Source organism: Pan paniscus, chromosome 22, assembly GCF_029289425.2.
Source record: "Pan paniscus chromosome 22, NHGRI_mPanPan1-v2.0_pri, whole genome shotgun sequence".
NCBI lineage: Eukaryota > Metazoa > Chordata > Mammalia > Primates > Hominidae > Pan > Pan paniscus.
Window position 1 is genome coordinate 24,809,364 of NC_073271.2, and position 17,735 is coordinate 24,827,098.

Below are 17,735 nucleotides of genomic sequence, written 5' to 3' on the forward strand. Positions count from 1 at the left end.
CACCTGGGTGCAGGTGGGCTGAGTCCAAAAAAGTAGTCAGCAAAGGGTGGTGGGATTATCATTGGTTCTTATAGGTGTTGGGATAGGCAGTGGAATTAAGAGCAATGTTTTGGGGGCAGGGGGTGGATCTCACAAAGTACATTCTCAAGGGTGGGGAGAATTACAAAGAACCTTCTTAAGGGTGGGAGAGATTACAAAGTACATTGATCAGTTAGGTTGGGGCAGAAATAAATCAGAATGGTGGAATGTCATCAGTTAAGGCTGTTTTCACTTTTTTTGTGGATCTTCAGTTGCTTCGTCAGAATAGCGATCATTAAAAAGTGAGGAAACAACAGATGCTGGAGAGGATGTGGAGAAATGGGAATGCTTTTACACTGTTGGTGGGAGTACAAATTAGTTCAACCATTGCGGAAGACAGTGTGACAATTCCTCAAGGATCTAAAACCAGAAATATCATTTCGCCCAGCAATCCCATTACTGGGTGTATACCCAAAGGATTACAAACTATTCTACTACAAAGACACATGCACATATATGTTTATTACAGCACTGTTCACAATAGCAAAGACTTGGAACCAACCCAAATGCCCATCAGTGATGGACTGGATAAAGAAAATATAGCACATATACACCATGGAATATTATGTAGCCATAAAAAAGGATGAGTTCATGTCCTTTGAGGGACACGGATGAAGCTGGAAACCATCATTCTCAGCAAATTCACACAGGAACAGAAAACCAAACACCGCTCATGAGTGGGAGTTGAACAGTGAGAACACATGGACACAGGGAGGGGAACATCACACACTGGGGCCTGTCAGAGGGCTAGGGGGCTAGGAGAGGGATAGCATTACGAGAAATACCTAATGTATATGACGGGTTGATGGTGCAGCAAACCACCATGGCATGTGTATACCTATGTAACAAACCTGCACATTCTGCACATGTATCCCAGAACTTAAAGTATTAAAAAAAAACTCAAATGCCAATTTGCAGTGTCAAGCAAATGCCAGCAGTTTCAGACTCATGAGTAAGGAAAAACTAGAAGGCTGTAAAACTGAGAAAGAAGTTATTGTCTTATCAGCAAAACAATTTTAACGTGTGTTCTGTTAGCTGTATAAACTGGAATGTATGAGCCATTTTTCAAAAAGAAACAAAGAACAACAAAGTTCATTTCTAGTCTTTGTAATACCAGAAGCACAGAGAAAAAATTACATTCAGATTTTGTCCAGAATTTTAGAGAAAGTTTATGCTCACATCCACTATGGGAATTTTGAATGCTAAAGCAAAGTAGCCTCTCCTCTCCATTGAGAAGTCCCATCAGCCTATCCATAAAATTGGTAATTAGACACAGTTCTAAGTCAATCACTTCTCTCCATAATACATACGAAGTGACATTCTTCTATTCCTATCTAAAACAAAGGTTAAGAGAATGAGGATAAAAACAAAGTTGTGGGTTCTGTTTGCTGCTGTCATCGAAGGGGAATATTCACCTAGTCAGAAGAGGGTGGCAGCGGTGGAATTTAGGGCATGATGACACCCACAGTCATGTGTCTGGTCCCATCACTGTCCTAAGACAATAGTCTGTTTTGTATCAGGCTCAAGTCAAGTGACTATGATTATTTGGGATCTAGAGACTCTAGAGAAGGACCCTGGAAAGATCTGAGAAGAATATCAAGTTCCTGGCTTAATGGGCTGGAATATGGAACCAGGCACAGACAGGACTAGGAACACTAATCAGGAACCCAAGGCAGAAAGCCAGATCACCAGCTGAACAAACAAGGTAGTCTGTCTACACCTGAGGCACTCACACTTACTCATGATTCTGAGCAACTACACCAAGCACCAAAGAGGTCAGCTGCAGACCTAGGCCTAGGCTAGGCTTCTCCTGTATTAAGCAGAATGAGCTAATAGATGTCAAGGCTCAGCCAAACTAGGGATGAAAGGCAGAGTGTAAGACTTTTGTCTGGTAGGTGAATAGCTATATTTGCATTTATGCTACTTTGGTTTACTATTAGAACAGGCCTCGGCCTTTTTACAAATCCTCCGCCTTTTACAAATTGCTAAGTCATGCACCCAACTTACTGAAATCAACTGAGGAAAAGTCACATTATCACTGAGCTCTGCCCATAGGTCAGTAGAAAATGATAAAAGGAGAGATTAGATGCAAAGACAAACAGGTACATTTTTGCAGAGCTGTCTTGTTTCAAGAATAAAGTTATTTTAGGAGAAGGATTATTCAAAAATTTTCTATAAAGAAAAAAGCTAGCTATTGCAAAAGATACTTATGGAACTTATATTAAAATAAGCCCAGTAATCAAAACATACTTTTAGAAGATTCTTGAAAATATTACAACATGTAGGAACCCTAACACAATCCAGTCTAATCCTTTCATTTTGCTTATGAGAAAACTAAAGTTCAAAGAGATTATTTTTGGTGGCTCATGCCTGGAATCCCAGCACTTCGGGAGGCCAAGGGGGTGGATCACTTGACATCAGGAGTTCGAGACCAGCCTGACCAACATGATGAAACCCCATCTCTACTAAAAGTACAAAAACATGGTGGTGCATGCCTGTAATCTCAGCTACTCCAGAGGCTGAGGCACAAGAATCACTTGAATCCAGGAGGTGGAGGTTGCAGTAAGCTGGGACCCGGGGCCATGCCACTGCACTCCAGCCTAGGCCACAGAGCAAGACTCCCTCTAAAAAAACATAAAAATTAAAAAATTAAAAAAACAGAGATTATTTCTATTACCTTATTTGGCAAGGTAGTCTGTAGATTAAGGTAGACAGGGAATGATACCAGATGGAAATATGGATCTACACGAGAAAATGAAGATCACCAGAAATGTAACAACAAGGATGAATATATTTATTGAAAATATCCTGTAAAAGAAAGGATTTAAAAAATCATTCTAAGATAAACAAAAGCTGAAAGAATTTGTCAGCATCAATCTGCACTAGAAGAAATGCTAAAGGCTATTCTCCAAGCTGTAGGAAAAAAATGATATCAAATAGAAACTGAAATATACCAGGATTGAAACCCACAGGAAACAGTAAATAACAAATACATTTTTATTGTTGTTCTTATAATTTCCTTAAAAGACAACTATTTAAAGAAAAAAAGCATTAAATGGTGGACTTTTTATGTTGTATGTAAAAGATGGCACAAAGGATGGGTGGAGTAGAAAATAGAATTAAACTATTATATGGTTATTGCAATGAGAAGTGTATTAAGTGTAGTTATAGTAAGTGTAAGTGTTAACTAGGAACTATGAAGTGTGAAGTAGTAAACTTTGATAAGTTTTAGGGCTAGAACAACTACTAAATATTAATTAAAAAGAAGTTTAACTAAGAAGTCAATAGAGCAAATAAAATAAATCCTAAAACAAATTAGTTAATTCATTGTTAAGAAAATGATATGGCAAGCACAGACTGGGAGCAAATATTTGAAATACATATATTCAAAAAGAGCCTATATTACAATACATAAAGAACTCTTACAAGTCAATAATAATAAGACAAACAATGCAATAAAGAAAAGACACGCCAGACACAGTGGCTCATACCTATAATTCCAATGCTTTGGGAGGCCAGGGTGAGAGGATCGCTTAAGACCAGGTGTTTCACACAGCCTAAGCAACACATCCAGGCCCCATCTCTACATAAACAATAAAATAAAATAAGTTAAAAAAATTTTTTAAAGGGCAAAAAACTTGAACAAGCGAAAAAAGAAATACAAGTAGCCAACAAGTACATGAAAAGATGCTCAAGGTCACTAATAATCAGAGAAATGCAAATTAAAATTGCAATGAGACACTACTTCAAACCCACTCACATACTTATATGACCCAACAATTCTGCTCCTAAGTATTTAATTAAAAAAATAAAAATTTATATTCGCAGAAACATTTTTACATGAATGTCTACAGCAGTTTTATTCATAAGAGCTAAAAACTACAAGCAATCCAAATGTACATTAACAGCTGAATGAATATGCCAATTGTGGCATATTCATTCAATAAAATACTGGTCAGCAATAAAAAGGAACAAATACTGAAATGTGCAACAACATGAATCAATTTCAGTGACATTACATTGAACAAAAGAAGCCAAGCACAAAAGAACATACGTAGTATGATTCCGTATATATGAGATTCTAGAACAGGTAACATTAATCTATAAGGATAGAGATCAGAGCAGTGCACTGCAAAGAGGCATGAGAGAAATTTCTGGGGTTATGGAAATGTTACCTGTTTTGATCAGGACGGTGGTTACACAAGGGCATACATTTGTCAAAACTTACTGAACACTGAAAATGGGTGCATTTTCTATCACATAAATTATGCTTTGATGAATCTGATTTAAAATAAAATTAAAATGTGCTCTGAGCAAAATATTGACAGTAACAGTTCTTGTCCATGCTCCAACAATAACCATCTGTTTCATTTTAGCCTCCCCACGTTTCAATATCCTGATGAGTAAGATGAAGTAGTTGAAATGAATTATTTGTAAGCTCTCTTCCATTTGAACTGTTTCCAATGCTAAAATTAACATAAGTCAGGTACCATCCATAAACTTTCTATACCTAGTGTTATTCATGTACCTTATATGTATAAAGATTTGTGTACATAGTGAGGCAGGAGAATAGGATCTGGAGGCAGGGAACCTAAGGCCAATTCACATTGACTTCCTAGAACTAAATCAAAAGGAAAACCCGAAGTTACCACACTTAAGTAACAAAAGGACCAGAGGCTACTTTCTTTGCAACCTCCCTGCCCTTTTCCTGCCTGGCAGATGGAAAATTGAAAGTACCACTGATTGGTTGCTTTCCACAACCAATCAGACATTTGCATAGGGTGTAGCCTTTGTAACATCACTTAAGTCTCTGACTGGTTGCTTTCCACAACCAATCAGACTGATTGCTGGCCACTACTTCATTTGCATGGGGACTACACCAAGTGTCCAATGGGAAACCTCTAGAGGGTATTTAAACCCCAGAAAATTCTGTAACAGGGATCTTGAGCCCCTATGCTCTGCCCACTCCAACCCTCAGGAGTGTACTTTCATTTTCAATAAATCTCTGCTTTTGTTGCTTCATTCTTTCCTTGCTTTGTGCATTTTGTCCAGTTCCTTATTCAAAAGCCAAGAACCTGGGTACCCTCCACCAGTAACAATAGCATATGTATCTACACAGATATACACATATGTATGTATACAATACATACATTTATATATAGTATAAGCTTCCTTTTTATTTGACATGCTAACTTAATAGTATTGATATTTTAAAATATCAAAAATATGGTGTTTTTATTTTATAAAGACTGGATATGGTTTTAATTGATCTTTGCAACCACTATGAGTTAAGAATTGCTTGTTTTGACTGCATTATTATAAATAAGGCCAACTTTAGTTTCTGTGATATTCTTTGGAGTTCAGATTAGATCACAGGTTCTGCAAAGGTTTTCTTTTTTTTGAGACAGAGTTTCACTCTTGTTGCCCAGGCTGGAGTGCAATGGCACGATCTCGGCTCACTGCAATCTCTGCCTCCTGGGTTCAAGTGATTCTCCTGCCTCAGCCTCCCAAGCTAGCTGGAATTACAGGTGCCTGCCACCATACCCAGCTAATTTTTGTATTTTTTAGTAAAGACAGGGTTTCACCATGTTGGCCAGGCTAGTCTCAAACTCCCAACCTCAGGTGATTGGCCCACCTTGGCCTCCCAAAGTGTTGGGATTACAGGCGTGAGCCACCGCGCCCAGCCTGCAAAAGTTTTCTTGAACAGTCCTACTGTTTAGAACAAGTGAGCGTCACGTGCTGCCATTGGCTTTTGCAGAATCACAAGAAGCATTTAGCACCCTGCATCCATGTGCTCTGGCATTAACTGTGTTCACACACATCCCTGGTCATAATTTCCTGAGCTTGCAGTATTAGAGCATCAGAATGAAATAAATCCCAAAATATTAGTTAAAGTAGGGATTCTTGAACTTACCTGTTCATAAGAATCACCTGCTCGCACCCCCAACAGACCAAGTGAGTGAAAATTCCTGGGAAGGCTTGGGATCTACATTTTTTAAGTACAGCCCTTCCTCATCCCTCCCCATACACAAGGACTTTTAAGATCAGGCAAGTCTGGGAAACACAGGCATAATGTGAGAAACCATAGAATTTACCCCAGAGTCTTGGCAGGTCTCTTCTCAAAGACATTTGATGCATTTAGTGTGCTTGGATTTGGATTACCTCTTTCTCTAAAGTCTCACTGGTAATTAGAGAGGAGGAGGTGGGTGGCAAATTATAACCAGACAGCCAGATTCTGAAGCCAAGGGAGACAGTGCTGTGGTGTTGTCTCCAGTTATAAATAAGTGGGCCTAGGTTTAGCGTGATCACGCAATCACCTCGACATCGAGCAGATATTCCAACCCAGATCCTACACATCAAAATAAATCATGGCATTTTTCATCCAAAATAGCCAGAATGTGCACTTCCAAAGCAAAGGCCCTAATATAAACAAATGCTCATGTAGACATTGGGTATGTATCTGACAGCCAAATATTGGAGCTATGCAGAGCAGCTAGAAGAGTGGACCGCAGGCAGGGTGGCAAGTCCAGAAGACAGCTCACTTAAAACATCATTTTTAAAATGTACATTCTTAAGGCCTTAAAGACAAGACTCAAATCTGATCCAGGAATAACTGTAGCTGCCATCTCTAATTTAAAAGGCAGGTGATAATCTCATTTTCCAGCCCTCCTGTCATGTGAAGGTTGTTTATCTTTCCATAGAGACATAACCTACCAGTATCCAGGTTTCCGCAGGGGCCTGGAAGGCATATACAGTGGCTGCATAAACCAGATCAGGGGATTGAAGGACAAGCTTAGTCCACTGGTCCAGAGGGAATCAGTACAGCTTAGTCTTCTCAAAACCCCCTTTGCTCAGTTTCTTTTTTTTTTTTTTTTGATACATTATTTTATTTAACTTTCAAAAAGATTTTATTAAAGTAACAGGATTTGAGAGTCATAACTTCACACAATTTGTGAGTATGAGTATTACAATTTGTAATCAAGTATATCTGACTCCAAATCCTATATATTTTCCACTACATCATAATGCCACAATGTTAATAAAAGGAGAAAGCTTTAACATATCTTAAGGCCGATTTGCTGTAAAGTTATAAAGCTTAATTAATCATTAACTTTTTTTTTTTCCACTGGCCATCAGAGAAATGCAAATCAAAACCACAATGAGATACCATCTCACACCAGTTAGAATGACAATCATTAAAAAATCAGGAAACAACAGGTGCTGGAGAGGATGTGGAGAAATAGGAACAATTTTACACTGTTGGTGGGACTGTAAACTAGTTCAACCATTGCGGAAGTCAGTGTGGCATTTCCTCAGGGATCTAGAGCTAGAAATACCATTTGACCCAGCCATCCCGTTACTGGGTATATACCCAAAGGATTATAAATCATGCTGCTATAAAGACACATGCACACATATGTTTATAGCAGCACTATTCACAATAGCAAAGACTTGGAACCAACCTAAATGTCCAACAACAATAGACTGGATTAAGAAAATGTGGCACATATACACCATGGAATACTATGCAGCCATAAAAAATGATGAGTTCATGTCCTTTGTAGGGACATGGATGAAACTGGAAACCATCATTCTCAGCAAACTATCACAAGGACAAAAAACCAAACACCACATGTTCTCACTCATAGGTGGGAATTGAACAACGAGAACACATGGACACAGGAAGGGGAACGTCACACTCTGGGGACTGTCGTGGGGTGGGGGGAGGGGGGAGGGATAGCATTAGGGGATACACCTAATGCTAAATGACAAGTTAATGGGTGCAGCACACCAACACGGCACATGTATACATATGTAACAAACCTGCACGTTGTGCACATGTACCCTAAAACTTAAAGTATAATAATAATAAAATTTTTAAAGAAAGAAAGTTAATGATTAATTAAGCTCAGTTTTTTATGTAGGTTTAACAGTGACTAAGGAAACAGGAAGTCACTAGAGAGTAATGAATCTCCCCAAACAAAGTATGTGTGCCTCTCTCACCAACTTCAATGGGGTTGGGGTGCAGAGGAAAATTTAGATATTCCAAAACTGACATAGGGAAATTTTGATCCAAAGCTCTCCCTCTTCCTGGTTTATAAATGGACAGTTTCAGAGGGACCAGCTGGTCCAGTCCCAGGAAAACTTCAAAAACATCATACTAGGAAAGGAGACAATATCCAAAAGATTATCTGTGGAATCAGCTGAGATTGCTTTTTATTGTAAAAATTCTGGAAATTCTTTAGCAAATGTGCTAGTAACATTCTTAAAATATCTAAACCTGTAGAAGTTTTCCTACTTCCGTAACGTTGCTTGGTCAACCAGGATTCTCTACTTCAATAATTTCCAATCCTAGCTGAATGGCAGGTCTTTTTAAAAATACATATTCTAAACCCCACCCTAATTCAGTGGTCTTGGATGAGATCTGGAAATATGTGTAGTAGAAACCCTGACAAAATTATAACTAGCATACAATTTGCTCAACCCAAAAGTTTCATAAAGCAAGAAATCAGAAAAAAAATGACATATGTACATCTTTAAGGTTAATCCTTTATATGAAACTAAAACATAAACATACGCATTTGACAGACTTTTTATGTCAAGTACAGGCTTTTTCTCATATAAGTCTACTGATTAAACAGTAAAGCCATTTTCTTGTGTATTTCACACACAAAGACAAGATATATAATCTCCAGTTTTAGTCTCTTTGGAGTGAAGACTTCAAGACTTTGTTAAAAAAAAACAGGAGCCTAACCTCTTAGATTTTTAAAAATTTTTTTTATCACTTACAGTTGCCCTGTCCACATACAACAACAAATAAATGGTATCACTCTCTTCACACTCAGATTTTATCAATTTATATTATTTACACTGTACCATTAGCAGGCTGATGAACAAACACAACAGTATCCAGTAAACATATACAATCAAGTGGAGTGTGCAGAAATGCTTTGGAATACTAGAGAATGAGCTACAAACCAGGACTAGTCAGCTTGCTGTGGTAACTAGTCAATATCTTACTGAAGTAAAGGCGAAAGTTTGTTAAACAATGAGTGAGTTGAATAAGACTCATGAATTATCTCTGTACAATATATTTCTGAAGAGCTCTACACATAAGCAATTATGATGGTTATCTAAGTTCGTGAAATATTACCCTATATCAGAGTTTCTCAAACTTAAATGTGCATACAAATTCCCTGAGAGTCTTATTAAAATGCAGATTCTAGAAATCAGTATGTCTTGGGTGGAACCCCAAAATCTAACAGTCTCCTAGCTTTTATCAGAGTAAGAACTCTAAATGAGATCTCTACTACGTCACATGTTTTTATCAGTTGTGGCAGCAAAATTGTAGTTGCAAGTGAATTTTCTTGCATTTTAACCTTTCATAATTAAATAACTTCAATTTTTTTAAACAGAAGAGTTTCTTGACCAATTATTCTCAGTAACAGCATAAGATGTTTTCATTTTTTCCAACCATTCTTTGGTTTAGTAGAAAGAAGTGTTAGAGAGCAGTCACAAAATGTGTTTTCATTTTCTATCGATGTCAACATTACCAACTCTGTTTCTCTGTCCACACGGTAAAATAGAAATCAAACTATTTGTTCTTACAACTTTTGGCTTACAGGGGAAAAAGTTATATTTATAGAAAACTTTATCAGGATGGCTGCTTCTAACTCTCTCTTCCAATTCTTGCTGTACAGTTTGGATTTAGCTAATGACAGTAGCTAAAAGAAAACCAAAATAAGTGATTTCTTGGCAGCAAATGCCTCCCTGATGAATCACCATAGAAAAGATAGCACTGGAGTTTGATGGTGGGATGAGCAAAAAGTACAAGCAGTGTAGACAGGTTTTCTCCTGCTGCAAGTGGCTTATTTCAATTGTCAACACATCACATAAGAAATTTATAGTCAGAGTCCTATTTCCTCCCATTCCTATGGCTCCTAGCATTACTGCCACTTGATCGGACCCCATTTTCACAATCCACAGCTTTTCTCTAAAACCAGCCACCAAACCCTGATTGTGATACACTCACCCACTGGATGAGATTATGGGGACTGACATCACTATAGAAGGAGTATTTGCTCCAGGTGGCCTGAGAGGAAGCAAGTCTGAACCTGTGCACTGAAAGGGCGAGGCTGGGTCTCTACAGAGGTTAGGAATGCAGTCCTCAATTGTCAAAAGGCCTGCCAGCACTAGTGTGCATAGTCACAAAGAGAAAATGAACAAAGCTGGCTCTCCCCACGAGCCAGGATGATCCGCAAATACCTCATCTTTACTATTGACATCATTTACTATTGAAAATCCACAGGTGAGATCTTAAACTCCTACTTAGGTGGAAACTGTGATTCTAAAAGCACACAGGGCAATTCTCTGGGTCTGTTTGTTTTCAAAATTATGGCAACTTTTTTAGGGAATAGAAGAGACTGAACAGGAAGCCTACCAAATAAATGGGCTGTTAGTAGCTAAGTCTGGCAGTCATACCCACATTCCCAAGTATTTTTTTAAATACCAAGTATTTTTTAAAGTTCTGTTCTTTTAGAAACCAGAGGCCCATTTCAGAATATAATAGGAACTGTGAACCCTTTTGTCAGGACACAAAATCAACCTTCTGTATATGACTCCGAGATGACTTAAAGAGCTTTTTCCTCTGCGTGGCTACCAGGTTACAAATTCCCATTGTAATACAATACGAATAGTTCTCTGAGCCATTGCAAAGACAAAGGTGTAAGTAAATAAGCACCGTACACTATGCTCAGGGTAAGAAGTTCAGCAACTTCTGTCCTTCTGAAACCTATCTGCCATCCGTCTCCACACCAGGAAAACGTTAGGGCGGTAACAGGAATAACCTACTGTGAAGTTCTGATAGTCACCAGCTTCCTGTGCTGGGCCCAATGGAACAGGCTTCGGTTATCTAAGATAATTCATTCTGTGCCAGCTACAGTGCCTGTTTAATTGTTCAGCGTTTCACGTTCGGGAACTCCTTTCCAATGACTGACTGCCCGTGGCGTCACTGCCATTCTGAATCATGCAAATGAGAATGTCATATCCTCTGACTCAAGAAGCTTTATCTCATTAAAAATTATTTTGAGAACTCCAAGCAGAGAGTTGGTCTTTGCTTAGATCTGACTTCCCAAATACATCACTTTTCCTTTTCTCACGGGGATCCAGCTGATTTGGAAGGAGACTGGGAAGTGTGCAAGGGGGGAATCCTATGGAACTGAGCTTGGGAAGCAGGTATTTGCTGGCAGGGATGCTCTCCTCCTTTGCTGAGAGGCTGTGGTCCACAGCCCTTGCCAAATCTGTCGCAGTAGCTAATAGTACATTTCCATGTATGTACTATTTTCTCCCAATTTTCCCCAAGGAAAGGGCGAGTCAGGATATGCACGCATAGCACACAGGACAAAAATAGCCTTGTTTAAGTAGTTAAGTAGCTATTAAGTGAAGTTCCTTGACTTTGTCTATTCTGAGCACCAGTATTTGCACTAGTCAGGCAGCATCCCCCTAGGTCAACTACCTATGTATTCTTGTACTCTATACTGAAAGACAGTATGCACAGGGCTTATGAAAACAGACATTAGAAATAGGATTTGAGTCCTTGGGCTAGTTGTGTGACTTACTGGTTATATGAACTTAGACAATTTACCAAACCTCTCTGAGCTTAAATTTGCTCATTTATAAAATGGGGTAATACTAGTTTGTAACTTATAGACGTATTGTAAGGATAAAATCAATTAATATACTGCATATAAAGTTTCTAGCTCAGTGACTGACACATATTACATGCTACGTGATGCATATGTTAAGTGCTTGTGAAGGTTAGCTGTTACTATTACATCAGGTATTCTTGAACATTTCTTTAACTCAGAGTTAAAGCCAGGAAAGACATGTGTTACATTTAGTTTAAAGGATAAAAAACAATATAGCATAGACTTGGGACTCTGGTAGTTTATCACGCAGGTAAATGCTATAGCAGTTAAAAGTCAGCAAAGTTCAAAATTATCTCTGAATGATCTACGATCTATGTGTTTAATGTCCTCATCTTTTTTTTTTTTTTTCTTTAGATGGAGTTTCGCTCTTTCTCCCAGGCTGGCGTGCAGTAGTGCCATCCTCATCTATTAAGTAATAATCAAGTCTTCCTCATGAGATTTTAATGGCACTTAAATCAAAGGAAGTAAAATATCAAATCCACAAGGATTAAGTGTACAATTAATGTTAGTCATCATTACCACTAAAAATTAACATGAGCTTAAATATATACAAACTATAGAATATAGGCAGCAGGCTCCATTCATTTAAAAACTACTGATATTACACTACTGTGTACCAAGCATGGTTCTACACATCTTATTTAAAAATAACTCATTTATTTAATCCTCATAATAGCTCCAGGAGGTAGGTAACTATATCACCTAGCCCTATTTTAAATATGAGGAAACAGTGGCCACTCCATGACTAAGTTGCAGACTCATGATTCACTCCCAGGCTCCCAAGACAATGCTCTTTCAGTGCTGTCTAATAGAAATTTCTACAATAATGGAACTGATTTGTCTGTGCTGCCCAGTATGCTAGGCCCTGGGCACATGTAGTAATTGAGCCCTTAAAATGTGGTAAATATGCTTGAGGAATAGAATATTTTATTTCATCTCATTTTAATTAATTTAAATTTAAATAGCCACAGGTGGCTGGTGGCTATTGGACAACACATGCATAGACCACCCTGTTGCATTGCTTTATTAAAGGGCCAGTTCCACTGAAGAAACTAGTAGAGACCCTTATCCACACTGTGCTTGTTCTACACTTGCCTACAGTGGTTGTAGTTCCTTCATTCGGGACCTTTATTACTATCTTCTTTAAACATAAGTTGCCTTTTTTGGTACATTGAGTATCTTCAGTAAAAGGAAATTTTGCCTTCAAAATACCCCACTAATAATGGTTCATCCTGTAACTTTTTATCCCTTTTGCCTACTTGTTGTACTTGCTTGATGCCAGACACTATTCTCTAGCCACAGGTTACATGAAGCTTTCCGCATATGGCCACCCCATGTTCTCCAGTTAGGACAACGGGTTCTATTTTGCCCTCTTTTGTAGAGCTAGCAACTGCTTTATTGTTGTCTGAGCTGAAAATGGAGCCTTGATGGACAAAAACAGACATCTTATCACTTTTTAACGTAAAACCATCAAACTTGGCTTTCCGTTGATCCACCAAATTATGCTTTTACTTTTGCCTCCATTTCATAAAATTAACTACCCTAAGCATGCCTGTCTAATTGCAAATTTCCATTCCCTCATGTCCAACCTCTGCCTCCCACTGCACCACTGTAATTTGCCAAGTGAAACCTGCCCAAGTTCAGAGAGACTCAGGCAAACAAAACTCACGAAAAGGAGTACTTTTTTGTCCTGAGTTAAATCAATATTGCAACGAAGAAAATAATCTCATTAGAATGATAGTACATGCATCTTGCTTCCCATTCCCATTTTATGTAATTATCTGTGCTGTGATGCTCGATCCAAACAAGTGCTGTCTCATTTGTAATCAGGGCAGAGAGTATGACTCCATCACTTTTACCCGAGTCCCTCATACAGCATTGCTTGTAATCAGAATTTTCAAAACTGCATTTCCAAAATCACAACTGGGATCATTTTTGCTTAGAAGCCACATGACAGAAGCCTCACAGACAAACCTGAAATCTTAAACAAGCTTTAAAAGTATGACATAAAGATTATCCGATAATGTCTAAAAGCAAGTGGCACATTCAGGTAGTTCAGTTTGATTTGCTGTGCTCAGAGTCGACTGGGTAGTTCATGTGCAAATCTTCTGCTAAGTCATTTCCTCTCTTTGTTTTCAGACTGGATTTCCAAGCAAAATATTCATATCTTTTTCTGTATATAGACTGACTCAGCCTTGCCACAATTTTGTGGGCAGAAAGGGTATGTGTGTTATGTACTTATCTTATCCATCATTGTATGATATTAGGGTGGTGATTCTGAGATATGTTAATTTTTCTTGTTTTCATTGGATTCTTTTCTTTCCAACCTTCATTCCTATTGATGTGTTCATAGGTTATCATTTGTGTGATTTTTGAGACACAATGAATCAAAGGGATTAAAAGATCACTTGGATACACAATTTTTCCATTGATATAACAGTGGGCACTTGCCTCTGCATGTAACAGAAATTAAAAAAAAAAAAATAGAAGAAGCCCCATGTGTTGCTCTCAACAGAGCTGAGAATCACATTACCAGAGGCATTACTGGCGTAGACCTCTCATGCCACACAAATGCCTCACTTCTCCACCTGGGGTTAGCAAAAAACTTTCAGTCAACACTTGCATTCATGGCTCATAAATGTTGAGACTTGAGCAGCCTTCTTGCTAGGCGGGTTTCTATGCGGGGATAGGAGTTTACTCTGAAATTAATTGTAGAATTTCTCTAGGAAGCCAAGCTAGCTGAATTCATCTATTCTGAGTTCAGAATTATGAAAAAGTGAGACCAGTTTTAAGTTTTACATTTTGAAGCATTTTAATATAAGCATGATAGTTTACAACTGCTGTGAGTGAGAAAAAAAATTCTCTGTGTTCTTGCTTCTAATTTGATTTGAATCCATAAAGTATATATCAATCAGAAAGCAACTTGTTGTAAAGGAGAAAAATAGAATTTATAGACATGAAAATAAATAGATGAAAATCATGGGTGGTTATTTGATCTTTAGAAGGCACAAAGTAGCCACAAATTATGGGTACCATTTTCTTCCACATTTTAGTTTTACATTCCTGAAACTTGGGGTATGCATTTATTCAATAGTCATTCACCCTGCTAGGCAGAGGGAACACAACGAAAACAAGATACAAATCTTGCCCTCAAGAAGCTCACAATCTACTTTAGGGGGTATTAACATAAGTATTTTAAAAGAAAGTCCTTAAGTGTAGGGGTAGGAATATGAATGGAGTATCAGAAAAGCATAAGCAAAGGCATCTAACCCATCAGGCTTTCTGGAGGAGGTGGGATCTGGTCTGCAATTTGAAGGTTATGTAGAGGGTCACTATGCGAAAGGAGGTATAGGAAGAGCAAAGGAACTGGAAGGAGGAGCACGGTGCACAGGCAAATTAAGTGTTTCCACATTGCCAGAGAGAAAACCATGAGGTAGAGATTAATAAGAGCTAAGCCTAGAGAGGCCAGCAAGATCCTGATCTTCAGGGTCTTATTTATAGCACGTGGTGGAAAGCATTCTGGGGTTTTAAGCAAAGGAGAGGACATGTCTGATTTTGTTTTTAGTGGTGTATGAGTTGGTTTGTGCTGCAAAAGAAACAACTGCCTCAAAACCTAGAGGTTTAAAAGAATGAATATTTAGCTCATGATCCTGAGGGCAGTTCTTCCGAGCAGCTCAGCTCAGCTCATTCTACCTGGCCCTCTCCTGTGTCTGGAGTCAGCTGGCAAATTGTCTGGCAGCTAGATGATCCAGGCTGGCCTCACGTACATGGTGATTGGGGGCTGTCTGCCGGAGCTCCTTGGTTTTCCACCACATGGTCTCATATGCACCAGCACGCTAGCTTGAGCTCACTCACATGGTCTCAGGATTCTAGGACAAGCAAGAGTGAAATCTGCCAGGCTATTTGAGGCCCAAGCTCACAATGTGGACAATGTCATCACCACCACATTCCATTTTTTAAAGCCAGTCACAAGGCCAGTCTAGATTCAAGAGAGGTGTAGTGGAGAGGAATGGCTTGCTTTTATGGGAGAAACTGTAGGTTTTACCAAAGTGCTACAGAGAAGGACAACCAAAGACAAGAAAGCCAGTTAGGAGATGCTGTGTACTGTAGCCTAAAAATGAGATAATGGGCCTAATCTAAAGAAGCGATAGCAATGGAGAAAAGGAAACCAAGTTAAGAAACCTTCATGGATAAAATGGTAGAATTTCATGATTGACTGGATCAAGATGAGGAAGAAGATATCTCTAGTTTGACCAAAAGAAAGATAGAAACTAAATATTTCTGTGCCTTATGTGTTATTGAATTATCTTAACAACATACCAATGGCCAATCCTTATGCAAGTACCAGGTGTGCATCAAGAAAAGTAGAGAAGAATGTGGATCAATTTTATTTAGCACATATTAATTTAACACCCCCAGTTCTAGTGCCAACTAACGACCCTACCTTCAAGGAATTAATACTTCAAGAAACAAAGTACACAGGAAATCAGGTAATAATAGAAAATAGTAACTGATCAAATGATAAAATATATAGTAAAGATAGAAAGTGATACAGAACAGAGAAGGAAATTCCAGAAGAATCAGGGAAGTCTTCATGGAGCAGGTGGGACCTAAATAAGGTGGATTTTATAACCAAAAAGTCTCATAAATATTAGTATTATATTAATTTATCTGAGTATCATCTATATGACTAGTATACATACTTTTAATGTCTTTTCCACATTCCATTGCTAAGAGAATTGAAATAAATAGTTATTCAAATCATGTTCAATATTCTGTGGTTCAGACGAGGAACCCTGATTAAGAAAATCTGGTTTACACATTATTTCTTGGGCTTCAGATTCTAGTTGTTAAAAATCTGTCAAAACTTGTGCCAGTAATGAGCCAATCATCCAGTACAAAGGCATGCTAGGAGCAAAGCCAGATTGAACCAAGAGAAGGTATTAGGAAACCAGCAGGGATCTGAGGGGGTGGAGGAGGTTGGAGGGAGAGAAAGAAAGGCTGAGTTGTAATCCTGGAGACAAGGTCCTATTAGCAAAGAGGCCTAGGGAACATTCACTCCAATTTAGAAGAGAAAACAAAGTCCAGAGGAAACCCACAGTCTCTGGCACATGGAAAATAACAATTTTTAAATGAATCTACAGATAGATAGAAGAATGCAAACCAGGGAATGGGGAGGGAAGATATCAAGCTGTCATTCTGAGAGTTCCGAACAGTGTGGAATTAGAAAATGAAGAGTAGCAGACGCAAGTAGGAAGCACTTTCTACCAACCTCCCATGATGACCAGTGCTCTGGGGAGATGGAGACACAATGGAGAGCCAAGATCTTTAGGCTCATGATGGCTCAGGAAGAGGGGTCACCATCTAAGAGTCCTTCAAAAGTGCTTGGAGCTCTTGTGTGAGGGCACAGGATGGACACGAATATTTCTAAATTTTTCTCGTATCCAGCAAGGAAGCTGTTTACATAATAATTCATTGAGTTTGGGGAAAAGTTGAGTCAACATGCAGATCCTAGAAACAATCAGAATGGTACTACAGCGGAATCAGGGGCAACCACAAACCAACAGAAACATTCTCACCCTAAATCAAATTAAGGTATCTCTGAAATCCCTGCATCTGCAGAAATCTAGCCACCTGGAAAGTTTCCTCTGACAACTACTACTACCACTGAGTACTTCTTGGAGTCCCTAGTGGACGTCTGATCTAGGCTTCAAAACAAATCCAATCCTCTAGGACTTGGCTGATTGATCCAATGTTTCTTTCTCATCTGCCCAGCTGCCTTCTGGTTTATGTGATCTGCCATCCTCCAACACCCTGCCTTTTGTTCTAGGTGCATCCACTTCTAATTAACATTTCACCTTCTGTCTAACTCTGGTCTGCCCTGCAGATCATGGCTGCTATGAAGAACAATCACAGTGCTAAGTATGTATGATGTTAGGCGAAGACACC

At 38.6% G+C, this 17,735-nt stretch overlaps 1 protein-coding gene across 6 annotated transcripts in view; it reads right to left on the reverse strand.

Annotated features, from left to right (window-relative positions):
- Positions 1–17,735, reverse strand: part of N6AMT1 (N-6 adenine-specific DNA methyltransferase 1) — a 302,573-nt gene that overhangs the window by 44,925 nt on the left and 239,913 nt on the right. For 3 of the 6 annotated variants that reach the window (XR_010111110.1, XR_008622442.2, XR_010111106.1), the window contains one exon: positions 3,570–3,661. The exons of 1 other annotated variant lie outside the window; for it this stretch is intronic. The gene's annotated coding sequence lies outside the window, so the exon portion shown is untranslated. Of the gene's footprint in view, positions 1–2,360; positions 2,887–3,569; positions 3,662–17,735 lie in introns of those variants that run through there. 2 more of the 6 variants (XR_610889.4, XR_010111107.1) reach the window with 2 other exon arrangements.